At 43.3% G+C, this 16,451-nt stretch overlaps 1 protein-coding gene across 1 annotated transcript in view; it reads right to left on the reverse strand.

The window, feature by feature from the left end:
• Window positions 1–15,448, reverse strand: part of RASA3 (RAS p21 protein activator 3) — a 140,541-nt gene extending 125,093 nt beyond the window's left edge. The window contains exons 1-2 of the mRNA XM_084495638.1: window positions 15,321–15,448; window positions 11,439–11,578 (exon numbers count right to left, since the gene is read on the reverse strand). The gene's annotated coding sequence lies outside the window, so the exon portion shown is untranslated. The remainder of the gene's footprint in view (window positions 1–11,438; window positions 11,579–15,320) is intronic.
• Window positions 15,449–16,451: the final 1,003 nt, after the last annotated feature.

The raw sequence follows: 16,451 nt of genomic DNA on the forward strand, positions 1-16,451 counted from the left end.
GGAAGACACTACGTAATTTGTCATCCTGCAGCATTGTCACAGCTCTCCAATTCACAAGATCACTTCTACAGGGACTTCGCAAACAGTACCTATAAAACCATCCTCATTTTATTCCCACTGCATCTTCTTTCCCACAGGCAGAGAAGGCCGGGCCAGGTTAACGGGGTGGCACACAGCTGAGCAATAGGCAGGACCAGGGGTGTCTCAGGAGCACACGATGCAGCACGTGGTGTCAGTGCAAACTTCTGCCTGACCTCCCCTATGGGGTCAAGAGGTAGGGAACCGGCTAATGGGGGAAGAGAGCGGGCATCAGGAGAAAGAATGCCCCCGGGATGGGAAGGAAGGAAGATGGAGGAGTTGTAATTGCTCTGCTACTGTGTCAGAGGGGCTGGCAAGGAAAAACCTCCCTGCCTACCGTTGTTCCAGCCCTTGTGCATCACTTCTAGCTAGAGCAGCCAAAGAAAAGTTAAATGAGGAAGGAAAGCTGGGATGGAACGTCCTGCTCACCTCCACATCCGGCGTCATCCTCTGTTTCCTCACCAGCCAAATATAACCCAGATTTGTTTCACTGCGGTATTTTCCCTTGAATCAGCAGATTCTTTATTTTTTAATTAAGGCAAATCAGGCCACATCTGTAGGAAAACACGGAAGCTCGAGAGCAAGGGTTACGGCCACTATATATGTACGTGGAGGTGATGTGTTATATTACCTACCTGAAAACAGGGGGGAATATTACCAAAACCCATAAGGGAGTAGCCATTTGATTAGAGAGATATATATTTAAATGATGCTGACATTTTTCTTTCAAGCCGAGAAGTCTGGGATTTATATATATTAATAAAAAAAGAAAAACCTCCTTCAGTGAAAACAGAGTTGGAAGCTGTGAAGTAAATCACAGCTACCTCTCTGAAGCGTTTTCTTGTAACTTTTGAGCCCTTCAGGAATCTGATAAAAAGAACCCAAAAACAAAGGAGAAAGTTTTTTTGCTCTTCCTTATCCCTTTCTTTGACGCCTACAAGCAGCATAAAATTAATCTTGCATTCTGCACCGGCCAGCAGATTTTGAGCCGCATTTCGATTTTCAAAACTCGGTTTCCTTCATGAATTAAATATGGCACCGAGGAACACAATCACCGCAGCCAGGCTGGGACTCTAGTTCCAATAATACATTGATTAAACTGTGCCCCCGAGAGTTTCAGCTTTCCATACGACAAAGATGGCTTTGATTATCCCACGGCTGCATTATCTAGGTATTAGGGTGTAAGCGCAGCGGCGTGATTTGGCAGGCGTTTGGAACCGTGCCTGTCATATACAATCTATACACATATGCACAAATTAAAGCCCATTGAGCTGGATTCCCTGGTGCCTTCCTGGAGCTCAGCTGGCATAGCTGCACTGAAAATTGGTCCCATTATCGGGAGACAGACAATCACTCCTGGCCTCCGCCTCCCCCTCCCCTGGAGCTGGCTGTCCTCCGTGGCTCTGCGTGCTGCATCCTTTGTGCTCTGCCAGGGCTTTGTCGCGGGGGCTGTGGCCTTTGATTTGATCCCAGTGCTTTGCTATCACCGTCAGGAACAGAAACTGGGCTTTGCTGAACGGCGCGTCACTGGTAATCACTGGAATTTCGTCTCCCCACCTCTGCCAGGCTTCTCGTGCCACGGAAGCAGGCAAAGCAGTGTTGGCTGAGCTCCTGAGAGAACATTCTGCACAGCACAAGCTTCCTATCGCTTCTGGACTCCTCAACTTAAAGCTTATCAAAAAAAAAATCGAATATATACGAGCTGGTTACAGTGCAAAAAAAGCAGGGTGTTAACCAGGCATTCCCACAAAGGATGGAAACTGAGTTTGGGGGCAGCTGCTGGGGACATCTGCAGAGCAAACTGCAAGCAGCTGCAGCTTGGACACCCTTACATAAACACCTATGAAAACCCACTATGAAAGGCAAGCAAAAAGGGTATAACCCTCAGGAAATACTGGTTACCCACTAGTTAGAGTGCCTGCAGCTTTGCTAATGTATGGCTTTTGCAACTGTTCAAACTCCTTTTTGCTAAGCGCGTTCATGCAGTCTCGAAAGCAAGCTTCCTGCATCAAGTTAAACTTCAAATTATTTCATCTTTGCTGCTGTTTTAACCTGAGTTAGTTAACTTTGGCTAGCTGATTTAAGCTAAAACTCAGATTTTTTTATGGTGTTTTGCAGCGTTGTTACATCCTATATAGCACTCCTGGAAGATAGGAGCAGCCATTAGCTAGAGAATCTCATTATCACAGCTCCATCCTAAACTAGACAAAGCATGGCTGACAGATCAATCTAACAAGGTGAGAAGATGCACAGGTTGGCAGACAATAACTGTCCAGCCCATGTAACGTTCAAACTCCCTGCTAGTGGGTTCAGCTCCCTGTCCGTCTGATTATGCTGGAACATCAGCCAAAGAAGCCTTACCTCAGCTGTGAAAAAACAAAGCAGTGTCTGCAAGCCCTTGAAGATGCCAGCTAAAAAACCTATAAAACATAGACTGCATTATAATGCTGATCAGGAAAACCTGTGGAAGTTTGTAAATTTTCCAGTGTGGGTTTAAAAAAAAAAGAAAAAAAAAAAAAAGATTCATACCCACCTTTGCTAACTTCAGACAAACAAAATTCCAGCAAATGGGTGCAAGTGCACAGAGCCAGCCCAGACTTGAACCAAGATTGATTTCAAGTATGTTACAGATCCAAGCTGAATGCTTTGCACAACCCATTTCAGGCTCTGCTTTTGTGAGCTGAAGGCAAGAGCCCATTTCCTCTACGCCGAGTGCAACTAGTAACAGCTGTAAAATGGTGCTGGCTGCCTGACAGGGCATAATACTCTTATCCTCTGACCTTTCTGAGGAAAGGAACAAGGCTGGCATGGATGCACACTTGCACATTTTTTCCATCATGTAACATGTTATCCTGATGCAACTAATTATTACACTGTAAACATAATTTTAGTTTGATGCTCATCATGACAAACACCTCCTGCTGTGTTTAGAAATACACACACTCTTTAAAAAATCCTGCTTGTAACCGGGTCTTCTTATAAGAAGTTTTAATTTCCATGCTGTTTCCTCCAATATTAGAGGCAGACATTAGAGTTAGACACATTTGGTCTGCGTGTTCTGTGCAAACACTCTCACCACAACATACTCAGGCTACATGCCAAGCCCACCTGGAAGCTAAGGGAGAAAAGAACCTGGAAATTTAAAATCAGGTGCCCAAATAAAATGCACTGATCTCAAAGCATCCTATACTGTCAGACTAAAAGCAAAACCAAACCTTCTTTTGTTAGCTAGCTAAATAAATAAGTTCTGCATCTTAATTAGATAATCAAACTCAATTTAAGATCTTTGCCTCCATTTTAAAAACATCGTTCACCTGACCACACTTGTAATGACAAGAAGCTCAAGTCACTAAAAGAGAGGAGACTAATTGCATTAGGTTAAAGCACGCAAAGGACTTGACTTTACATGCCCTTCCCATACAACACGTACTCCCCCAGACTGCAGGATCAGGACCTTGAAGGGGAAGAGGCAGTCTCAGGGGGATCCGGGACCTTCACAGCTCTTTCACTTCTTTTCTTCATGCTCCAGGAGCTAGGTTGCCATCTGGCACAGACTTGCAGCAGCTGCAGAAAATAAACTTGAGCAAACATATGGGGACAGGTGTGACTAACAATTAAATAGGGGGGAAGTACTGCATTACAATTTATCTAACAAAAGTTCCTGGGGAGTCTGCACCTCCGAGTGCAGGTTGTGTCCCACCGTTCAGCTCTAGTACTCATTCTTCAACCTTAGTGTCTGGAGAAGGCTTCATTCAAAGCATTGCTGCAGAGAATATTTTGGGTTAAACTTTATCTTAAAAGTTTTTTTCTCTTATACCATGCATGGTCTCATCAAAATAAATATATATCTAACGTACCTCCAACTCAAAAAGCCCTTTCAATGATCATAAAATGCTTTGGATTTTTCTAGTTTACCTCAATTTAAAAGCCAGCCTTCCTCCTCTCAAACAAGCATTCTGCTTAGCTTGAAATATAATTTGGCTCAATTATACAACGGGAGAAATATTTCCATCTGCACCAAGGAAAGCCATAAACAGTTCACAGGTCAGAAAACATATTTAAATGTCCCTAGAAAGGCTGGGAGGTCACTAAGTATAGTCATGTAGTCTACAAAAGGACTGAGATCACTAGAACTTCACGTATCTCTTGAAACACGTATTGAGCAAATCTCATCAATAAGAAGTTTTCTCTTTACACAACAGCAGTCTGTTCTTTCCAGGTTCCAGATGAGGAAATTTTACCCCGTGGAAGTGAAATGCGTACCTCTTTTAAAGCCCTGCTACTTGTGAGTCACTTGCATAGAGCGCCCCTGCTAATTTCATCGTGGTGAACATGTGAGGCTCTAGGAAGTGGTTTTCAAATCCTCAGCTTCTGCAAACAAAGCTAAACAATTCAGTTTAGCTGGGTCCATGAGGATGGAAAGCCCGGATGCCACACAAGCTCATTCAGAAGGCGCTATGGGGCTGCTTCGATTCTAGAGACAAACAAGAAGGTAAAGATGTCCCCTCCACATGGCTTTATGTTTAGACAAGCCTCCAAAATCTATTCCTTTTACCTACTCCCCTGCTCTTGTTATGGTTAAACTACGAAAACTGCACACATGCAGCGACCAATATCTGTGGCTTTTGCACAGGGCAACCCCCCTCTGTGCACACAAAGAAACCACAACCCCAGGCACATCAGCCCTGGGTGTCCGAGTAATTTAAGCCACCTGAGGAAAATGCTGCCAGCGGTGCTGTGGGTCAGGTTCTCCTTAAAACAATGAGCACAAGAAAATGAGGCACTTCTGAGCAAGGAGGTCCTGCCTCCAAGATCTTTGGACAAGTTGTGACAATCCCAATGCAGTAAAGAGGAATCTATAGTTTGGTTTGATGACCCACGTAAAGCTCAGTGAGATCCCTTGTTTTCAGCCTCGGTCATTTCCTATCATCAGCTGCCAGGCAGGAGGAGTGGGAACGGAAGAAGAGCGTGCAGGAACTGGCTCTATGGCAACTGGAGCTTTCCTCCTCCAGGGGAATTCCTTACTGGCCATTTGCAAGCACAATCCAATCCCCTGCACCAACTGGAAAATGAAATCCGATGAAGGAGAGAAAGCTGGTGATGAGAGACAGCACCTGGGACCTCTCTGCAAGCTGCTCCTCAGCCGCACGGGCCCAGCCTTCAGCCATACCGTACCGGATCTGTAAGATCTCCATGCGGGTTTTGATCAAGGTCCAGATAGAAGTGGAAATCTGCATGCGCCACGAGATAGCTGAACAAAGTCTGATCAAGGAGTCAACAGGTGCTGGCCCTGCCAGACCCAACGGGTGGCGGAAGGCATACCGAAGGTGAGTCAGCTGGCGAGGATCCTAAAGCAGACAACAGGAACGTGCAGCGAAGCCTGCCATGCTTCCAAGGCTAGCACAACCAAGCCAGCAGCTAGAAAAAAAAAAAAAAGTACCTCTGGAGACTCGTGCCAAACCAACAGAAATGCCACTTAGGTTCTTACTGCGAGCATCCAAATAACCGATCACATTTCATCACGAAGAAACACGCTGCTATTGCCCGAGGCCAGTGCAGGACCTACTACGGAACCAAATGGGAACAAACGAGATATTAAGGCTGAACTTGATGAGCAGCATTCCAGTTCCTGCCATGTTTTTTGGTGAGGCGTGTTTTCGGAAGGCAGATTATTCTGTAAAATCTCTTACTTTTTTTTTTTTTTTTTTTTGGTAAAATTTATTTAACTGTAGCACAGTGCAAGCCAAAAGATCAGGAAGGGAATTACACCCCTGGCTTTTGAAGGACAGGTGAAGCGGTCTGGATTAATAGACTGAGAAACACATCTCAGTGTCTCTTTAGCTTCCCTGAATTTATTTCGGTAGAAAGGGATGAGCAGGTACAAACGCTCGTGTGCACACCTCCTTGCAAGCACTGGGAGCCAGGATAGATTGAGAAATGCCAGGGGAAGAAATGAAATGAGGCAATTTCAAGAGCATGTTAACATAAGGCTCATAGGCCTTGCTTTGAAAGATTGTGTTGTGTAAAGCATGGTACTCACTCTTAGCCCAGGTAAAATGTCATTGTGGTAGAAGCTGTTGTGTTATCAATACGAACAGTGAAGTATGCGACCATTTTCTTCACCAGCTCATAGACAGAATCAGATAAAACAACCTAAATCACTCCTCCAGAAAAGGCATTCGGTCATTGTAGCTACAGTAACGTTACTCCTCTGTTTTCTAAAAGCAGAGAAAAAATATCCTCGGGTTCTCAGAGCACTGTGAATTAAATTGCTAAGGGATTACAGACTACCAGCATTTATAGGATTCATTACACATCCCCCAGTTCTCTCTAGAAGGTCCCTGGGCAGCTCTTCCATCTCCTTCCTGTCTACATTGAGGGCTCAATGTATTTCTCCCTCCTCATCATTTCTCCCTCGTTATTTTCTTCAACAGTATTGCTCCTTTCCTGTCTGAAAATAAGTTACTCACAGGGTTACCATGTAAAAGTTTGAGGGCAGATGAGTTAAGGATCTCACAAGCTGTCCTTCAAAACTATTTTTTTTTGTTCTATAGACAGCTGCGGAAGTGCTCGAAGCAGTGATTGCCTCTCGTTCCCAGTCTCTAATGCCCACACCATTACAGTTGTGCCCTCTGACGCCGAAAACATCCCCTAAAATATTTGCATTGATTGGACACAGCTTTTAAAAACGAACATATCCAAGCTGGCAGACAGATATTAGCTGTGAGGCCTCACAGCCTTGACCAGCAAACAAAACAGAGGCATCGGAGCAAAGCCTTGCTGTAAATGGCATGCCACAGGTTCAGCACTCCTCACAGCAACAAAAACCACAGGCTGCAGACACTTTGGGGCCAGGCTCCATTTTTTTTTCCCTGCTCATGTCACTTTCGGTTCAAAAATCTCTCGAATCAGAAAAGCCAGTCAGCTGGTCACCTGCTGACAGCTGCGAAACACCAGGACCACCTGAAGCTTCCCAGCCCAGCATTTATACCCAGGGCTATTCTTCCATCCTCCTCGGTGCTGAACAGGAACAGAAGAGACACGAGGAAAACATTAGTGAGGAGCCACTTGTGCAGCAAGCACAGGCTCTTGTGCTTTGCAAGCAGACCTTGTCAAGGCTCCTGAGTGAAAATTGGCCACCTGACCTCCATCTCAAGCCATCTCAGCAGCTCGCCTCCTCCGGACCAGCGGCCCTGGAGCAGAAGAGAGGTGGTTACACCACAAAGCAGCCTCCCACAAGGTCTCTCCCCTCCCTCCCTACAACACACGGGCAAAAAGGACCCACGACGGCAGAGATGCTTTCGAGGGTTGCAGCCCTCCCCTGCAGCACATCTTGATGGTACAGCACGATGTTACTGAGGAAAGACATACGACCCAAAGAGGTGTGCCCTCGCGGTGCAAGCCAGTGCCTGCAGCTTCCCACACTTGAACAAGATGAAAATAATAAAGGCTATAGAGAGCTTTCTAATCTCCCGTGCAGCTCTGGAGAAAAACTTCAAGCTGATGCAACTCCCTTCTCTTGTTAGGCTGAAAAACAGAGGAGAATATTTCTGAACCTAAAATATTTGGAAGAATTCATTAATCACTGATAGAAAGTAAAATACCCAGGGAGCAGGGCTGTGCCTGCCAGGAGCTGATGGTACCAATACTGCAGGACACCCTCAGCCCCTGCTGAGCGATGGGACCCGGTGACACTCTGGGTCCTGTGGAGCAGAGTGCTTGGTCCCATGGACCCAGATGGAGACCGGCTGTTTCTCTCAGTTTGCTCGTCACAAAAAGGCTGGAACTGTTTGTACGATCATTGAACACAGTGATAAACAGGCTGCAAAGAGAAGTTACGCCTTTGTAAAGACGGCTCACAAATCAGAAGACAGATCTTTTATTTTTTCCTAGTTGAATCTTGGTTTCTATTTGTTTATCTTCCTTCAGATGAATTAAAAAAGACAGAAATAAAATACTCTTGAAAGCGCCAATATATTAACGCGAGGCTGTTTGCAAATCACCCGCCCCAAGGCTCATTAAATTGGGTCTAACAGTGACCCCTAGTGTTGGTCGGCAGCACCATTGCTTTCTGTTGGAGGATTCCTTTAGAGTTTATCAAAAATAAAAATAATGATAAAAAGATAACCCACCTGAGAAAGCTTCTATTGGCATGTATTACGGACAGCTAGATGAGATGTAACTGGCAGATTTGTTAATGACATCTTATTTCAACCCTGTCTCGCCATACAATTCTCTTTTTTCTTTTTTTTTTCTGTTTTATTTTTCAGTCAGACCTATTGCTACAAATGTGATTAATATTTGATCTTATTACTCACATGTTTACATTATTTACAATAGTCAAAACGTCACAGCATGACGTTAAATAGCACAACGTGTCATGGCACAATATCTATTTTGGCAATAACTCGGGGAATTTCAATGGATATGAAGTGCTGGCTAGCTATTTCTGCTGAGATCCATTTAGGACTACCAAAAAGGGAGAGTCTGAGCTGTATCGAAAGAGTGGAGCAGCGGAGTAAAAGGCGAGGAGAGAGGAATCTGGCAATTAAGCAGAAAAGAAAATCCAGATCCTAGGCATAATGGCTGCATAAATAAACATACTTGCATAGCAAAATGAGGCTTGAGAAGATCATCAACTTTATGACAACATTTTTGTCATACAGAGAAACATTAAAGACAATGGGCACAGCTCTCCGTCCACTACAGTTATCTGTGCAAACCCAGATTAAACATTGTATAGCCATAACCTCATGTAAAGTGTCTGGTTTGACGTGCCCTTAACCAGGACTTCCATTAGCAAACCACAGATAAATAAAGAATTAATAAATGAAAACACAGCAAAACAAGCAGCTAATTAAGAGCCTGAATTTGTAATGAGTGGAGCATCATCATCAGTAGTGACTCCGGGGCAAGTAGATGGGGCCATGCTTCACAAACACAAATGCTTGAGTCTGCATTATTTGCTCAGCTCGAGTTCATTCTGCTGAGCTTCAGTATAAATTTTACTATTTCACCCATCAAAAATACGTAGTTCCCAATCTTACTGATTGGAAACTACATGAGATCATCAGTATGTTAAAAGCTAAGTCATTTCTTGAAAACAGAGGGTAAAACTTCTAAAAATACCGTTTTAAAAAGTGCAAAAAATGGACAAACCAACAAACCAAGCTGGAGCTAATTTGCCAGGGAAAGAGAAGTCATTTTATCCCTAGAGCACTGACGTGCAATCTCAGCCCATTAGCTTCAACAGGAACAGAATTTCATTATTCTTGCTTTCTCAAAAGATAGTCTCAGCTATAACAGAGGGATTTTTAACTTTATTTTCATTTAGTGTTCTTCCCTCAGAAGCACTGTATATTTTTTCTCATTGCTGATGTTGCAATCAATCATGTTCCCAAGTTTTCCTCTATGTTCCAATGCCAAGCTTAGTCAATATCAATAAATAACAGTTATTTTGGACCAGAACACCAAAATTTGTTCCTTTTCTTTCATATAAAAGCTTTAAAATAGGCCTATTCTAATCTGTATTTCACCTTTGACACTTACGTAGCAATTTGGATCAATAGAAAAGTTAGGTATAAATTAATTTTTTAATCACTATCTAATACATATCTTCACACATGTATTAGACCCAATTGGAAAATAAACTGCAAATGAGGGAGAGAAAGAGCAAGAGAGAATGCAATAACAAGGTTATAACAAAGGAAAGTGTTTTCACTCTGTAGACAGCTCCTGACAGCTCAAAACACCTCTTCATCTCCCAGTGTCATTTTCCACTTATAGAAAGGATCAATCTGAAAGTTCTCCACTTTTGAAAAGACGGCAGAAATTCACAGACACAAAAATCAATCAGGTGATTCGAGACAGAAGCTGCGCGGTAACCAGGAGTTACTTTAACACTAGAGGGCAGGAGAGCATCTTCTAAATCCAAGCCTTGCAGTTCTGACTTAACCTTCACTTGGCTGGAACACGAACTTCTCTTTGGTCGGGTGACAAAATGGAAATAAGATATTTCTATTCTTATGGACTACTTACATGTGGTTAAAGTGTCATGATTTTTATTCCCATGTACTAGCACAAGGAAAGCAGCACCAACCGGAGCTGAAGAAATTAACTTGCAACGAAGCCTGCTTTCACTGACATCCTTTATTTTTAATAAGTTAGCACCCCTCTGGCCAGCTATTTAACTTATGCAATCTGTACTGGTTAGGCTTCTCCTCCTCCTGAAAAGGAATTTCATATGTTGTTCAAGATATCATAGCCAATTGCAAAGGGTTCTTCAGATTCAGTGGGTTTCCTACCATCGTCACGCACAGAACCACCAGGTTCTCCTCTCCTCTCACGACTAATTTCTTTGATACAGACAGTCAAGACTAACAACCTCTCTTGGCTCAAAAGCATCTCTGACTTGTACAACGAAGATGTGATATTGCTCAGCCTCAGTGAGAATTTGCATCTTTGGCAGAACAAAGTAGCATTTACTTATTTATAAGATGCAGAGACATGCGTAACTATTTGTCACATCAGAGCATTTTTACATCTGCAAATTGGCACTAAAACAAAGAAACAAAAAAAAAAAAGTTTGGAACTTTAGGTTAGCATCTGCAGTGGTCAGCACTATCCTAACACAGGAGTCCACAGGGCCCCCCACTGGATGAATCACAGAGTCAACAGTCAGTCAGGAGAAAAAGCACGCGTGGTTCTCTTACACAAGTTGTCTAGAGATGCCAAAAGAAGAGGGGATTCACACTATGAGCACAACTCTGTCAAAATGCAAATGTGATTATGCAAACTGCCCCATGCACCTGCGAGAGCAGTTGTTGCGATGTATCTAATACTTAGATAACACAGGAGTTTTTAGTCTCCGTTTCATGGGAACTTTTTTTTTTTTTCTAAAAAAATTCTTCAAAACAGTGAAGCACTACTCTGACATACGTGCTAATGGATACAAGGCTCAGATAAGGACCACAACATGATTCAAGCAGCTCTTTGTTTTGGAAAAAATTAAAATCTTAATAGATGTTCTGAAAGAAATGAAGTTTAGCATCTCAGAAGAGTCGATGATTAGTGAAAAATACTGTTTTCATCTCCTGAAACGCACCTCTCATCCATTTCAGCAGAACAACAGAATTGTATAGGAAAATGCAAACTGCATATACTATTATCATCATGTCTTTGGAAACCTATAAGCTGCACAGTGACTGCAAGAAAATTAGTTAAAAGACTAAATTCAGAGGGTAATGCTAAAGACAGCAATAACTATGTAAAAACAAACAAACAAACAAAAACCCACTCTCATTCCAAAGATATTACAGAATTGCTTTTCAAGGAAGCTAAAAATTGAGGTATATGCTTACATTCTTTGCAGATGTTTTCTGTTTTGCATGCATTGCACCTCTCTCAACCACTGATTCCATTTCTCTGCAGCACTGAAGGATGCATCCACCATGGTATAACGTCTTGGTGTAAGAAGGTTGCATCTGCCTGGGACAGTGGCCTGAGAAAAGTAAAAATTATTTTCTACATACAATTGTTTCAAACATTGCATCTCAGTAACATAATAATCAAAATCAGTATTTCTTTGGAAATGCCAACAAACTGGATTTCTTGTTAGTTAACCAACCTGAAAGTGTGTCCTGGATTTTCTTGTCCATGCTGGTGGTTAAGTGCAGCGGTGAGCAGTCCTTGTCCACAGCTAAGGGAGATCAGCACCAAGCTGTGCACCTGCTCCTGCTATGGTCCCTGCAATACGTGCTAGGTCATATATTCAAGAGAGAAAGTTTCCATATTACTCACTATTTCACTGTCCTAAAACCTAGACAGCAAATTTGCTAAATTAAAGAAGCAGACACAGTCCTGTAACACGCAATTATAGGCACACTCCTAAGTAAACATTTTTTTTTTTGACTTAAAATTAAAGGTTAGGCTGAAAACTACCACAGAAACATCTCCAATGAGAACTCTGCAGCAATTCAGACACTGCTCAAATGTAATCACAATCCTACATTTAGAGAACTGAATCAAGCCCCTAGAGTTAGATTCCATTCAATATTAAAACACATACATTTGGGTAACTATGAGATAGGTGTTCTAGTCAGTAGAAATCTAATTAATACATTAATGGGCTCCAGAGAGCAAGACAGTTTCCCCTAATGAAGACACCGACATGGTCTGTGTTCCTCTGAAAATGGAAGCCTCCAGGAAAATGGCAAGATCTAGACTGGTGGCAAAGCAAGCCAGGAGCATTTCAGCTGCCTCCCGGTACATCCAGTTCAGCTCTTCGCCTTTACTGTTTTTGGATGATGCTTCCTCTCTTGGGACCTTTATGTAGCCATATTACTTTGCATACTGGCCAACGTAACCAGTTCAGGCACATCTCAGAAGATATCTAAGGGATATAGGATTTAAAAGAAAATCTCAGTGAAGCAGAAACTAACTCATAGGACTAAGTCTTACTTCCACACTACAATTTCTTTAAACTTATGTATAGGGGAACCTATTGTAGCCAGTACTATAATTCTGTAATAAAAGTTGCTTTTTACAGTGCAAATATTTATTTTGCAGGTTAATACTTACCCCAACAGCTTTACATTTTATTGTGAGCAGCAGGAAGAAGCAAAATATTCTTTTTATTTTCTTTATAGCCTTGAAACAGATTTCTCTGTTTACTTTTGAACAAGAAAGATTAAACATCCTTATGCTCATTGTTGGCACCTCTGGTAACCATACTAGACTAATACTGCACATGTGAAAGAGAGAAATCAGCCTGAAAGCCTCTTCTATAATTAAACTCTTGGCAAAACTGAAGCCAAATGTGATGTTGGTTATTCTGACAAGAGCAATAGGACTCACTGGAATGAGTGCACTCACTCCATACTCACCACTACCACACCAAATCAAAACCTGCTGCAGAGGACAAATCTAAGTACCAAGATTCTTTATTTTAAGGGAAAAAAAATCTGCAACTGGTCTGCATCATCTGGATAACCACAGGCAGTGAAGTATCCTGGGAGCAGCAGACCCTACAAGGTCTAATTTCCTATGGACTAAGTCATGCATCCCCATAAGCTACTTGCCAAGCCCCAGCTTCCCTTCCTCCACAACACCATCAGCCTTTTCACACCCTCTGGCCATGATCCCAAGCCATATGTGTGCTCAGTGGACTGCTGGCAGGCCAAACAGAGCAGATAACTACTTCATTCAGGCTGCAGCCTCCCCTTAGGGGAAAGGGGCACTGCCCTAATCTTCCCACTGACTTTCACAAAACTTGCAGGAAGTATCTTTGTTATTGGAGACCTCTATTTCGTTGTCAGACTTGCTGGACAAGGGCTAACAGGATGAAAGATGCAGTGGAAGAAGCAGGACTAATATACAGTGCAGTTGTGTAAGTAGAAGTTAAAAGAAGAGAAGAAAAATTAAAGACACTCTGTTTAACTATAGATTGCTTTCTTGACAGCTTGTGGAGTTCATGGTGGCCAACAAATAATACAACATCTACATACAGAAAGTAATGTATTTATTGTAATTATTGAGCCTAAAAGTAAAAGAGTTGATACTTTTTTCCATATGGACAAGCAATATAAGCTGTGAGCTAGTTGAAGAAAGCTGTTGGGATACATGACAAAGCCAATGGTCTCACTTTCCAGTCCTCCACCTCTGTGCATGCCAAGGATGCTCCCAGTTTGATCAAGTTCATCCCACCTTTGGATTCCCTCTTTTAGACTAATTCAAAATCAGAATAACACCTTTTTCCATCTCCCTACCCCAAAGCTTAGCTACTCTCCGTACAGCAGAGAGGAGCTGCACCAGGGGAACAGCTCAGATGCTCAGTTATGAAGTGGGGCCTGCAAAGGGTCGCACCCTGGTGGCCCTGTGGCGGTTACACGGGGGGTTGCAGACAGAAGCTCAGATGGGTTTGGGGTTGCAGGGATCATGAGAGGAAAAGCTTCGAAACCAGAAGGTTGCTGCCACACACCAGAGGCACACAGAGGGGCTGAGGCTGTCAGGGCCCTCTGGAGGCCACCAGCTCCAGCAGGCCCATCTCCAGGCGGCTTTGGAAGGCCTCCAAGGAGGAGACCCCACAGCCTCTCTGGGCAGCCTGTGCCAGGGCTCCTCACCCGCACAGCACTCCTGGGGCTCAGGGGGAGCCTCTTATCTGGACAAAGTCAGGGGCTGTCTCTGAAACTGTCCCAGAGAAACCAACACCTGCTGCTGGGGAGTTTCAGGCAACCTCTCTCACCACAACACAGTCCTCTATTCCAAAGCCCTAACATACCACCTCACTTCAGTGCCCAAGCCAGAAAAAATAAAAAAGAAGAAAGAAACTTTTACAACATAAAACTTTTTCACATACAAACCCAAAGTGAACACACACACTTTAACCAGTTTACATGCACAAGCCCCAGGTTGATTCAGGAAAATAAATAAATAGATAAATAAATAAAAGCAGCAGGAAGCTGCATGCTAGTACAAGAATACGGTACCTATAGATATTTTTAGAACAAAGGGAGAAAAAAAAACAACAAAAATCAAGAAGGTTCTCCATGCAGCAAGTATAGAAAGTTCAACAACGTGAGAAAGTTTTGATATGACTGTGGAGCTGTCCCCTTCCTCTCAAGATTTAAGAGATTACAGTGCAGATTTGTAAAGCAGTTTTTAACAGACTCTCCATACCTCCACACCTACAAGTACCATTAGCAAAGCTGTTGGTGTATCAGCACCACTTAACCATTGGGACAGTTTAGAACATCACAACTTTTTAATTTGAAAGAGAAGCTTACATATTTCTGCAACTACTTAAAATTCAACTTCCCTCCAGTTTACACCTAGCATAATTTTTAAGCTTCAGCCACTGATTGACAAAGATCTTGCTGTTCTCAGTGCTGTGTGACAGCCCCGTTTGCCCACACACCTCCATCACTCCCCGTGTACAGACACTCTTTGAACAACAAGCAATTTAATGATCATCAAGCTGAGAGCTCCCCTTTGCAGAAATAGGTCTGGATCCCACCTGCCCAGAGCCCCCTGTGCAGCTCGGGCAGCCATTTCGCAGAGCTCCCACCCCAAGAGCACCTCGCTTGGAGAAGCCAAGCTTTCAGCAGGACACGAGAAAGCAGCACATAAGACACGGGCATTGCAGAGCAACCTGAGATGCCATACTCTAATGTGACAATGTCGAGAGCTACAGATATAAAGTAGTAACGTGTTCTGCATGCATTTCTGTGCCTCAGTTTCCTCACCTCCTTGAGCTTCCCCAGGATGCTGCAGGTGACAGATCCTCCGCAGGCATCAGACCAGCTCCCCATGGCTGTGGCTGCTCTTCACCCTCACCACCCCAAAAGCAGTCTCTTCTCTTCCAACCCCCACACTTCCTGTGTATCTGTTTTTTCTTCCCCAACCAAAACTTCTTGTCTTAGAGGTTAGCTCCTAACGATTTTTGTCCTGCTGAGATATTTGAGCCCACCCTGCTCTTTCCTGAGTTTCTGCAGCTGCTGCCTTGGTATCTGCCACTTGAAGGAAACTACTGAGCTCTGGGAAGTTACTGCTGTACCTGGTCTTGGAGGGAAATGTGCCACCTAGAAGCAAACTGTGGGCTCCACCACTTAGTAGTTTATAAATGATATCAAAATCTCAGTCAAACTTATTTTATTGTACATAGAAAGATCCACAAACTTAACAAATGCACATACACTAATTTCAAAGAGATCTCAAGCCAACAAGTGCAATCATATCAAGCCACAGGTTTCACTGAGCTGGAGATACAATGCTTGATCACATCAGGTCTTCTGCCAAAGTAGGGTAAGAAGGCCACAGAGCTTTTTGGGGAGACAAAGAGGTCTTCAGGGAAGCCAAACATGGTAGCAACTCTCATCAGATGACACTGGTGGATCGAAACAAAATGCTAATGAAATGATCAGTCTGCTTATTGCACAAGGTAATGGGAAGGTGAGCAAGAGTTTGCTTTTCTCAAAGTCTAGGCTACTGAAACGGGAAAAATAGCAGACTTAAAAAAGCAGCTGAGTAAAACAAAGCACAATAAGTTTTACTGCAGTTGTAAAATGTGTTTCAGCCATCTGCAGCAAATGCTCTCAGCGATGCCAAGGGAAATAATACCCCCAAAGGAGCGACTTGTGAGGTGAAAATCTAACCTACTAGGAGGAGACCACCAAAATCAGCTTTACAGCAAAGGGGAGCAAGTGCAAATGGCTCAAGACAAGGGATGCGGATCCTATTTTTCACATTTTTGTCTGTGGCCACCTTTGTGGCCACCTCGGACACCTTCCACATGCCGAACTTTGCCAGAAATACTGATCAAAATGCAACCGATTGCGTTTTAGCAACCCGCGTGCCTGCTTTTCAGTAGCCTGTGC

This window comes from Aythya ferina, assembly GCF_964211825.1.
Source record: "Aythya ferina genome assembly, chromosome: 1".
In the NCBI taxonomy this organism is placed as follows: Eukaryota; Metazoa; Chordata; class Aves; order Anseriformes; family Anatidae; genus Aythya; species Aythya ferina.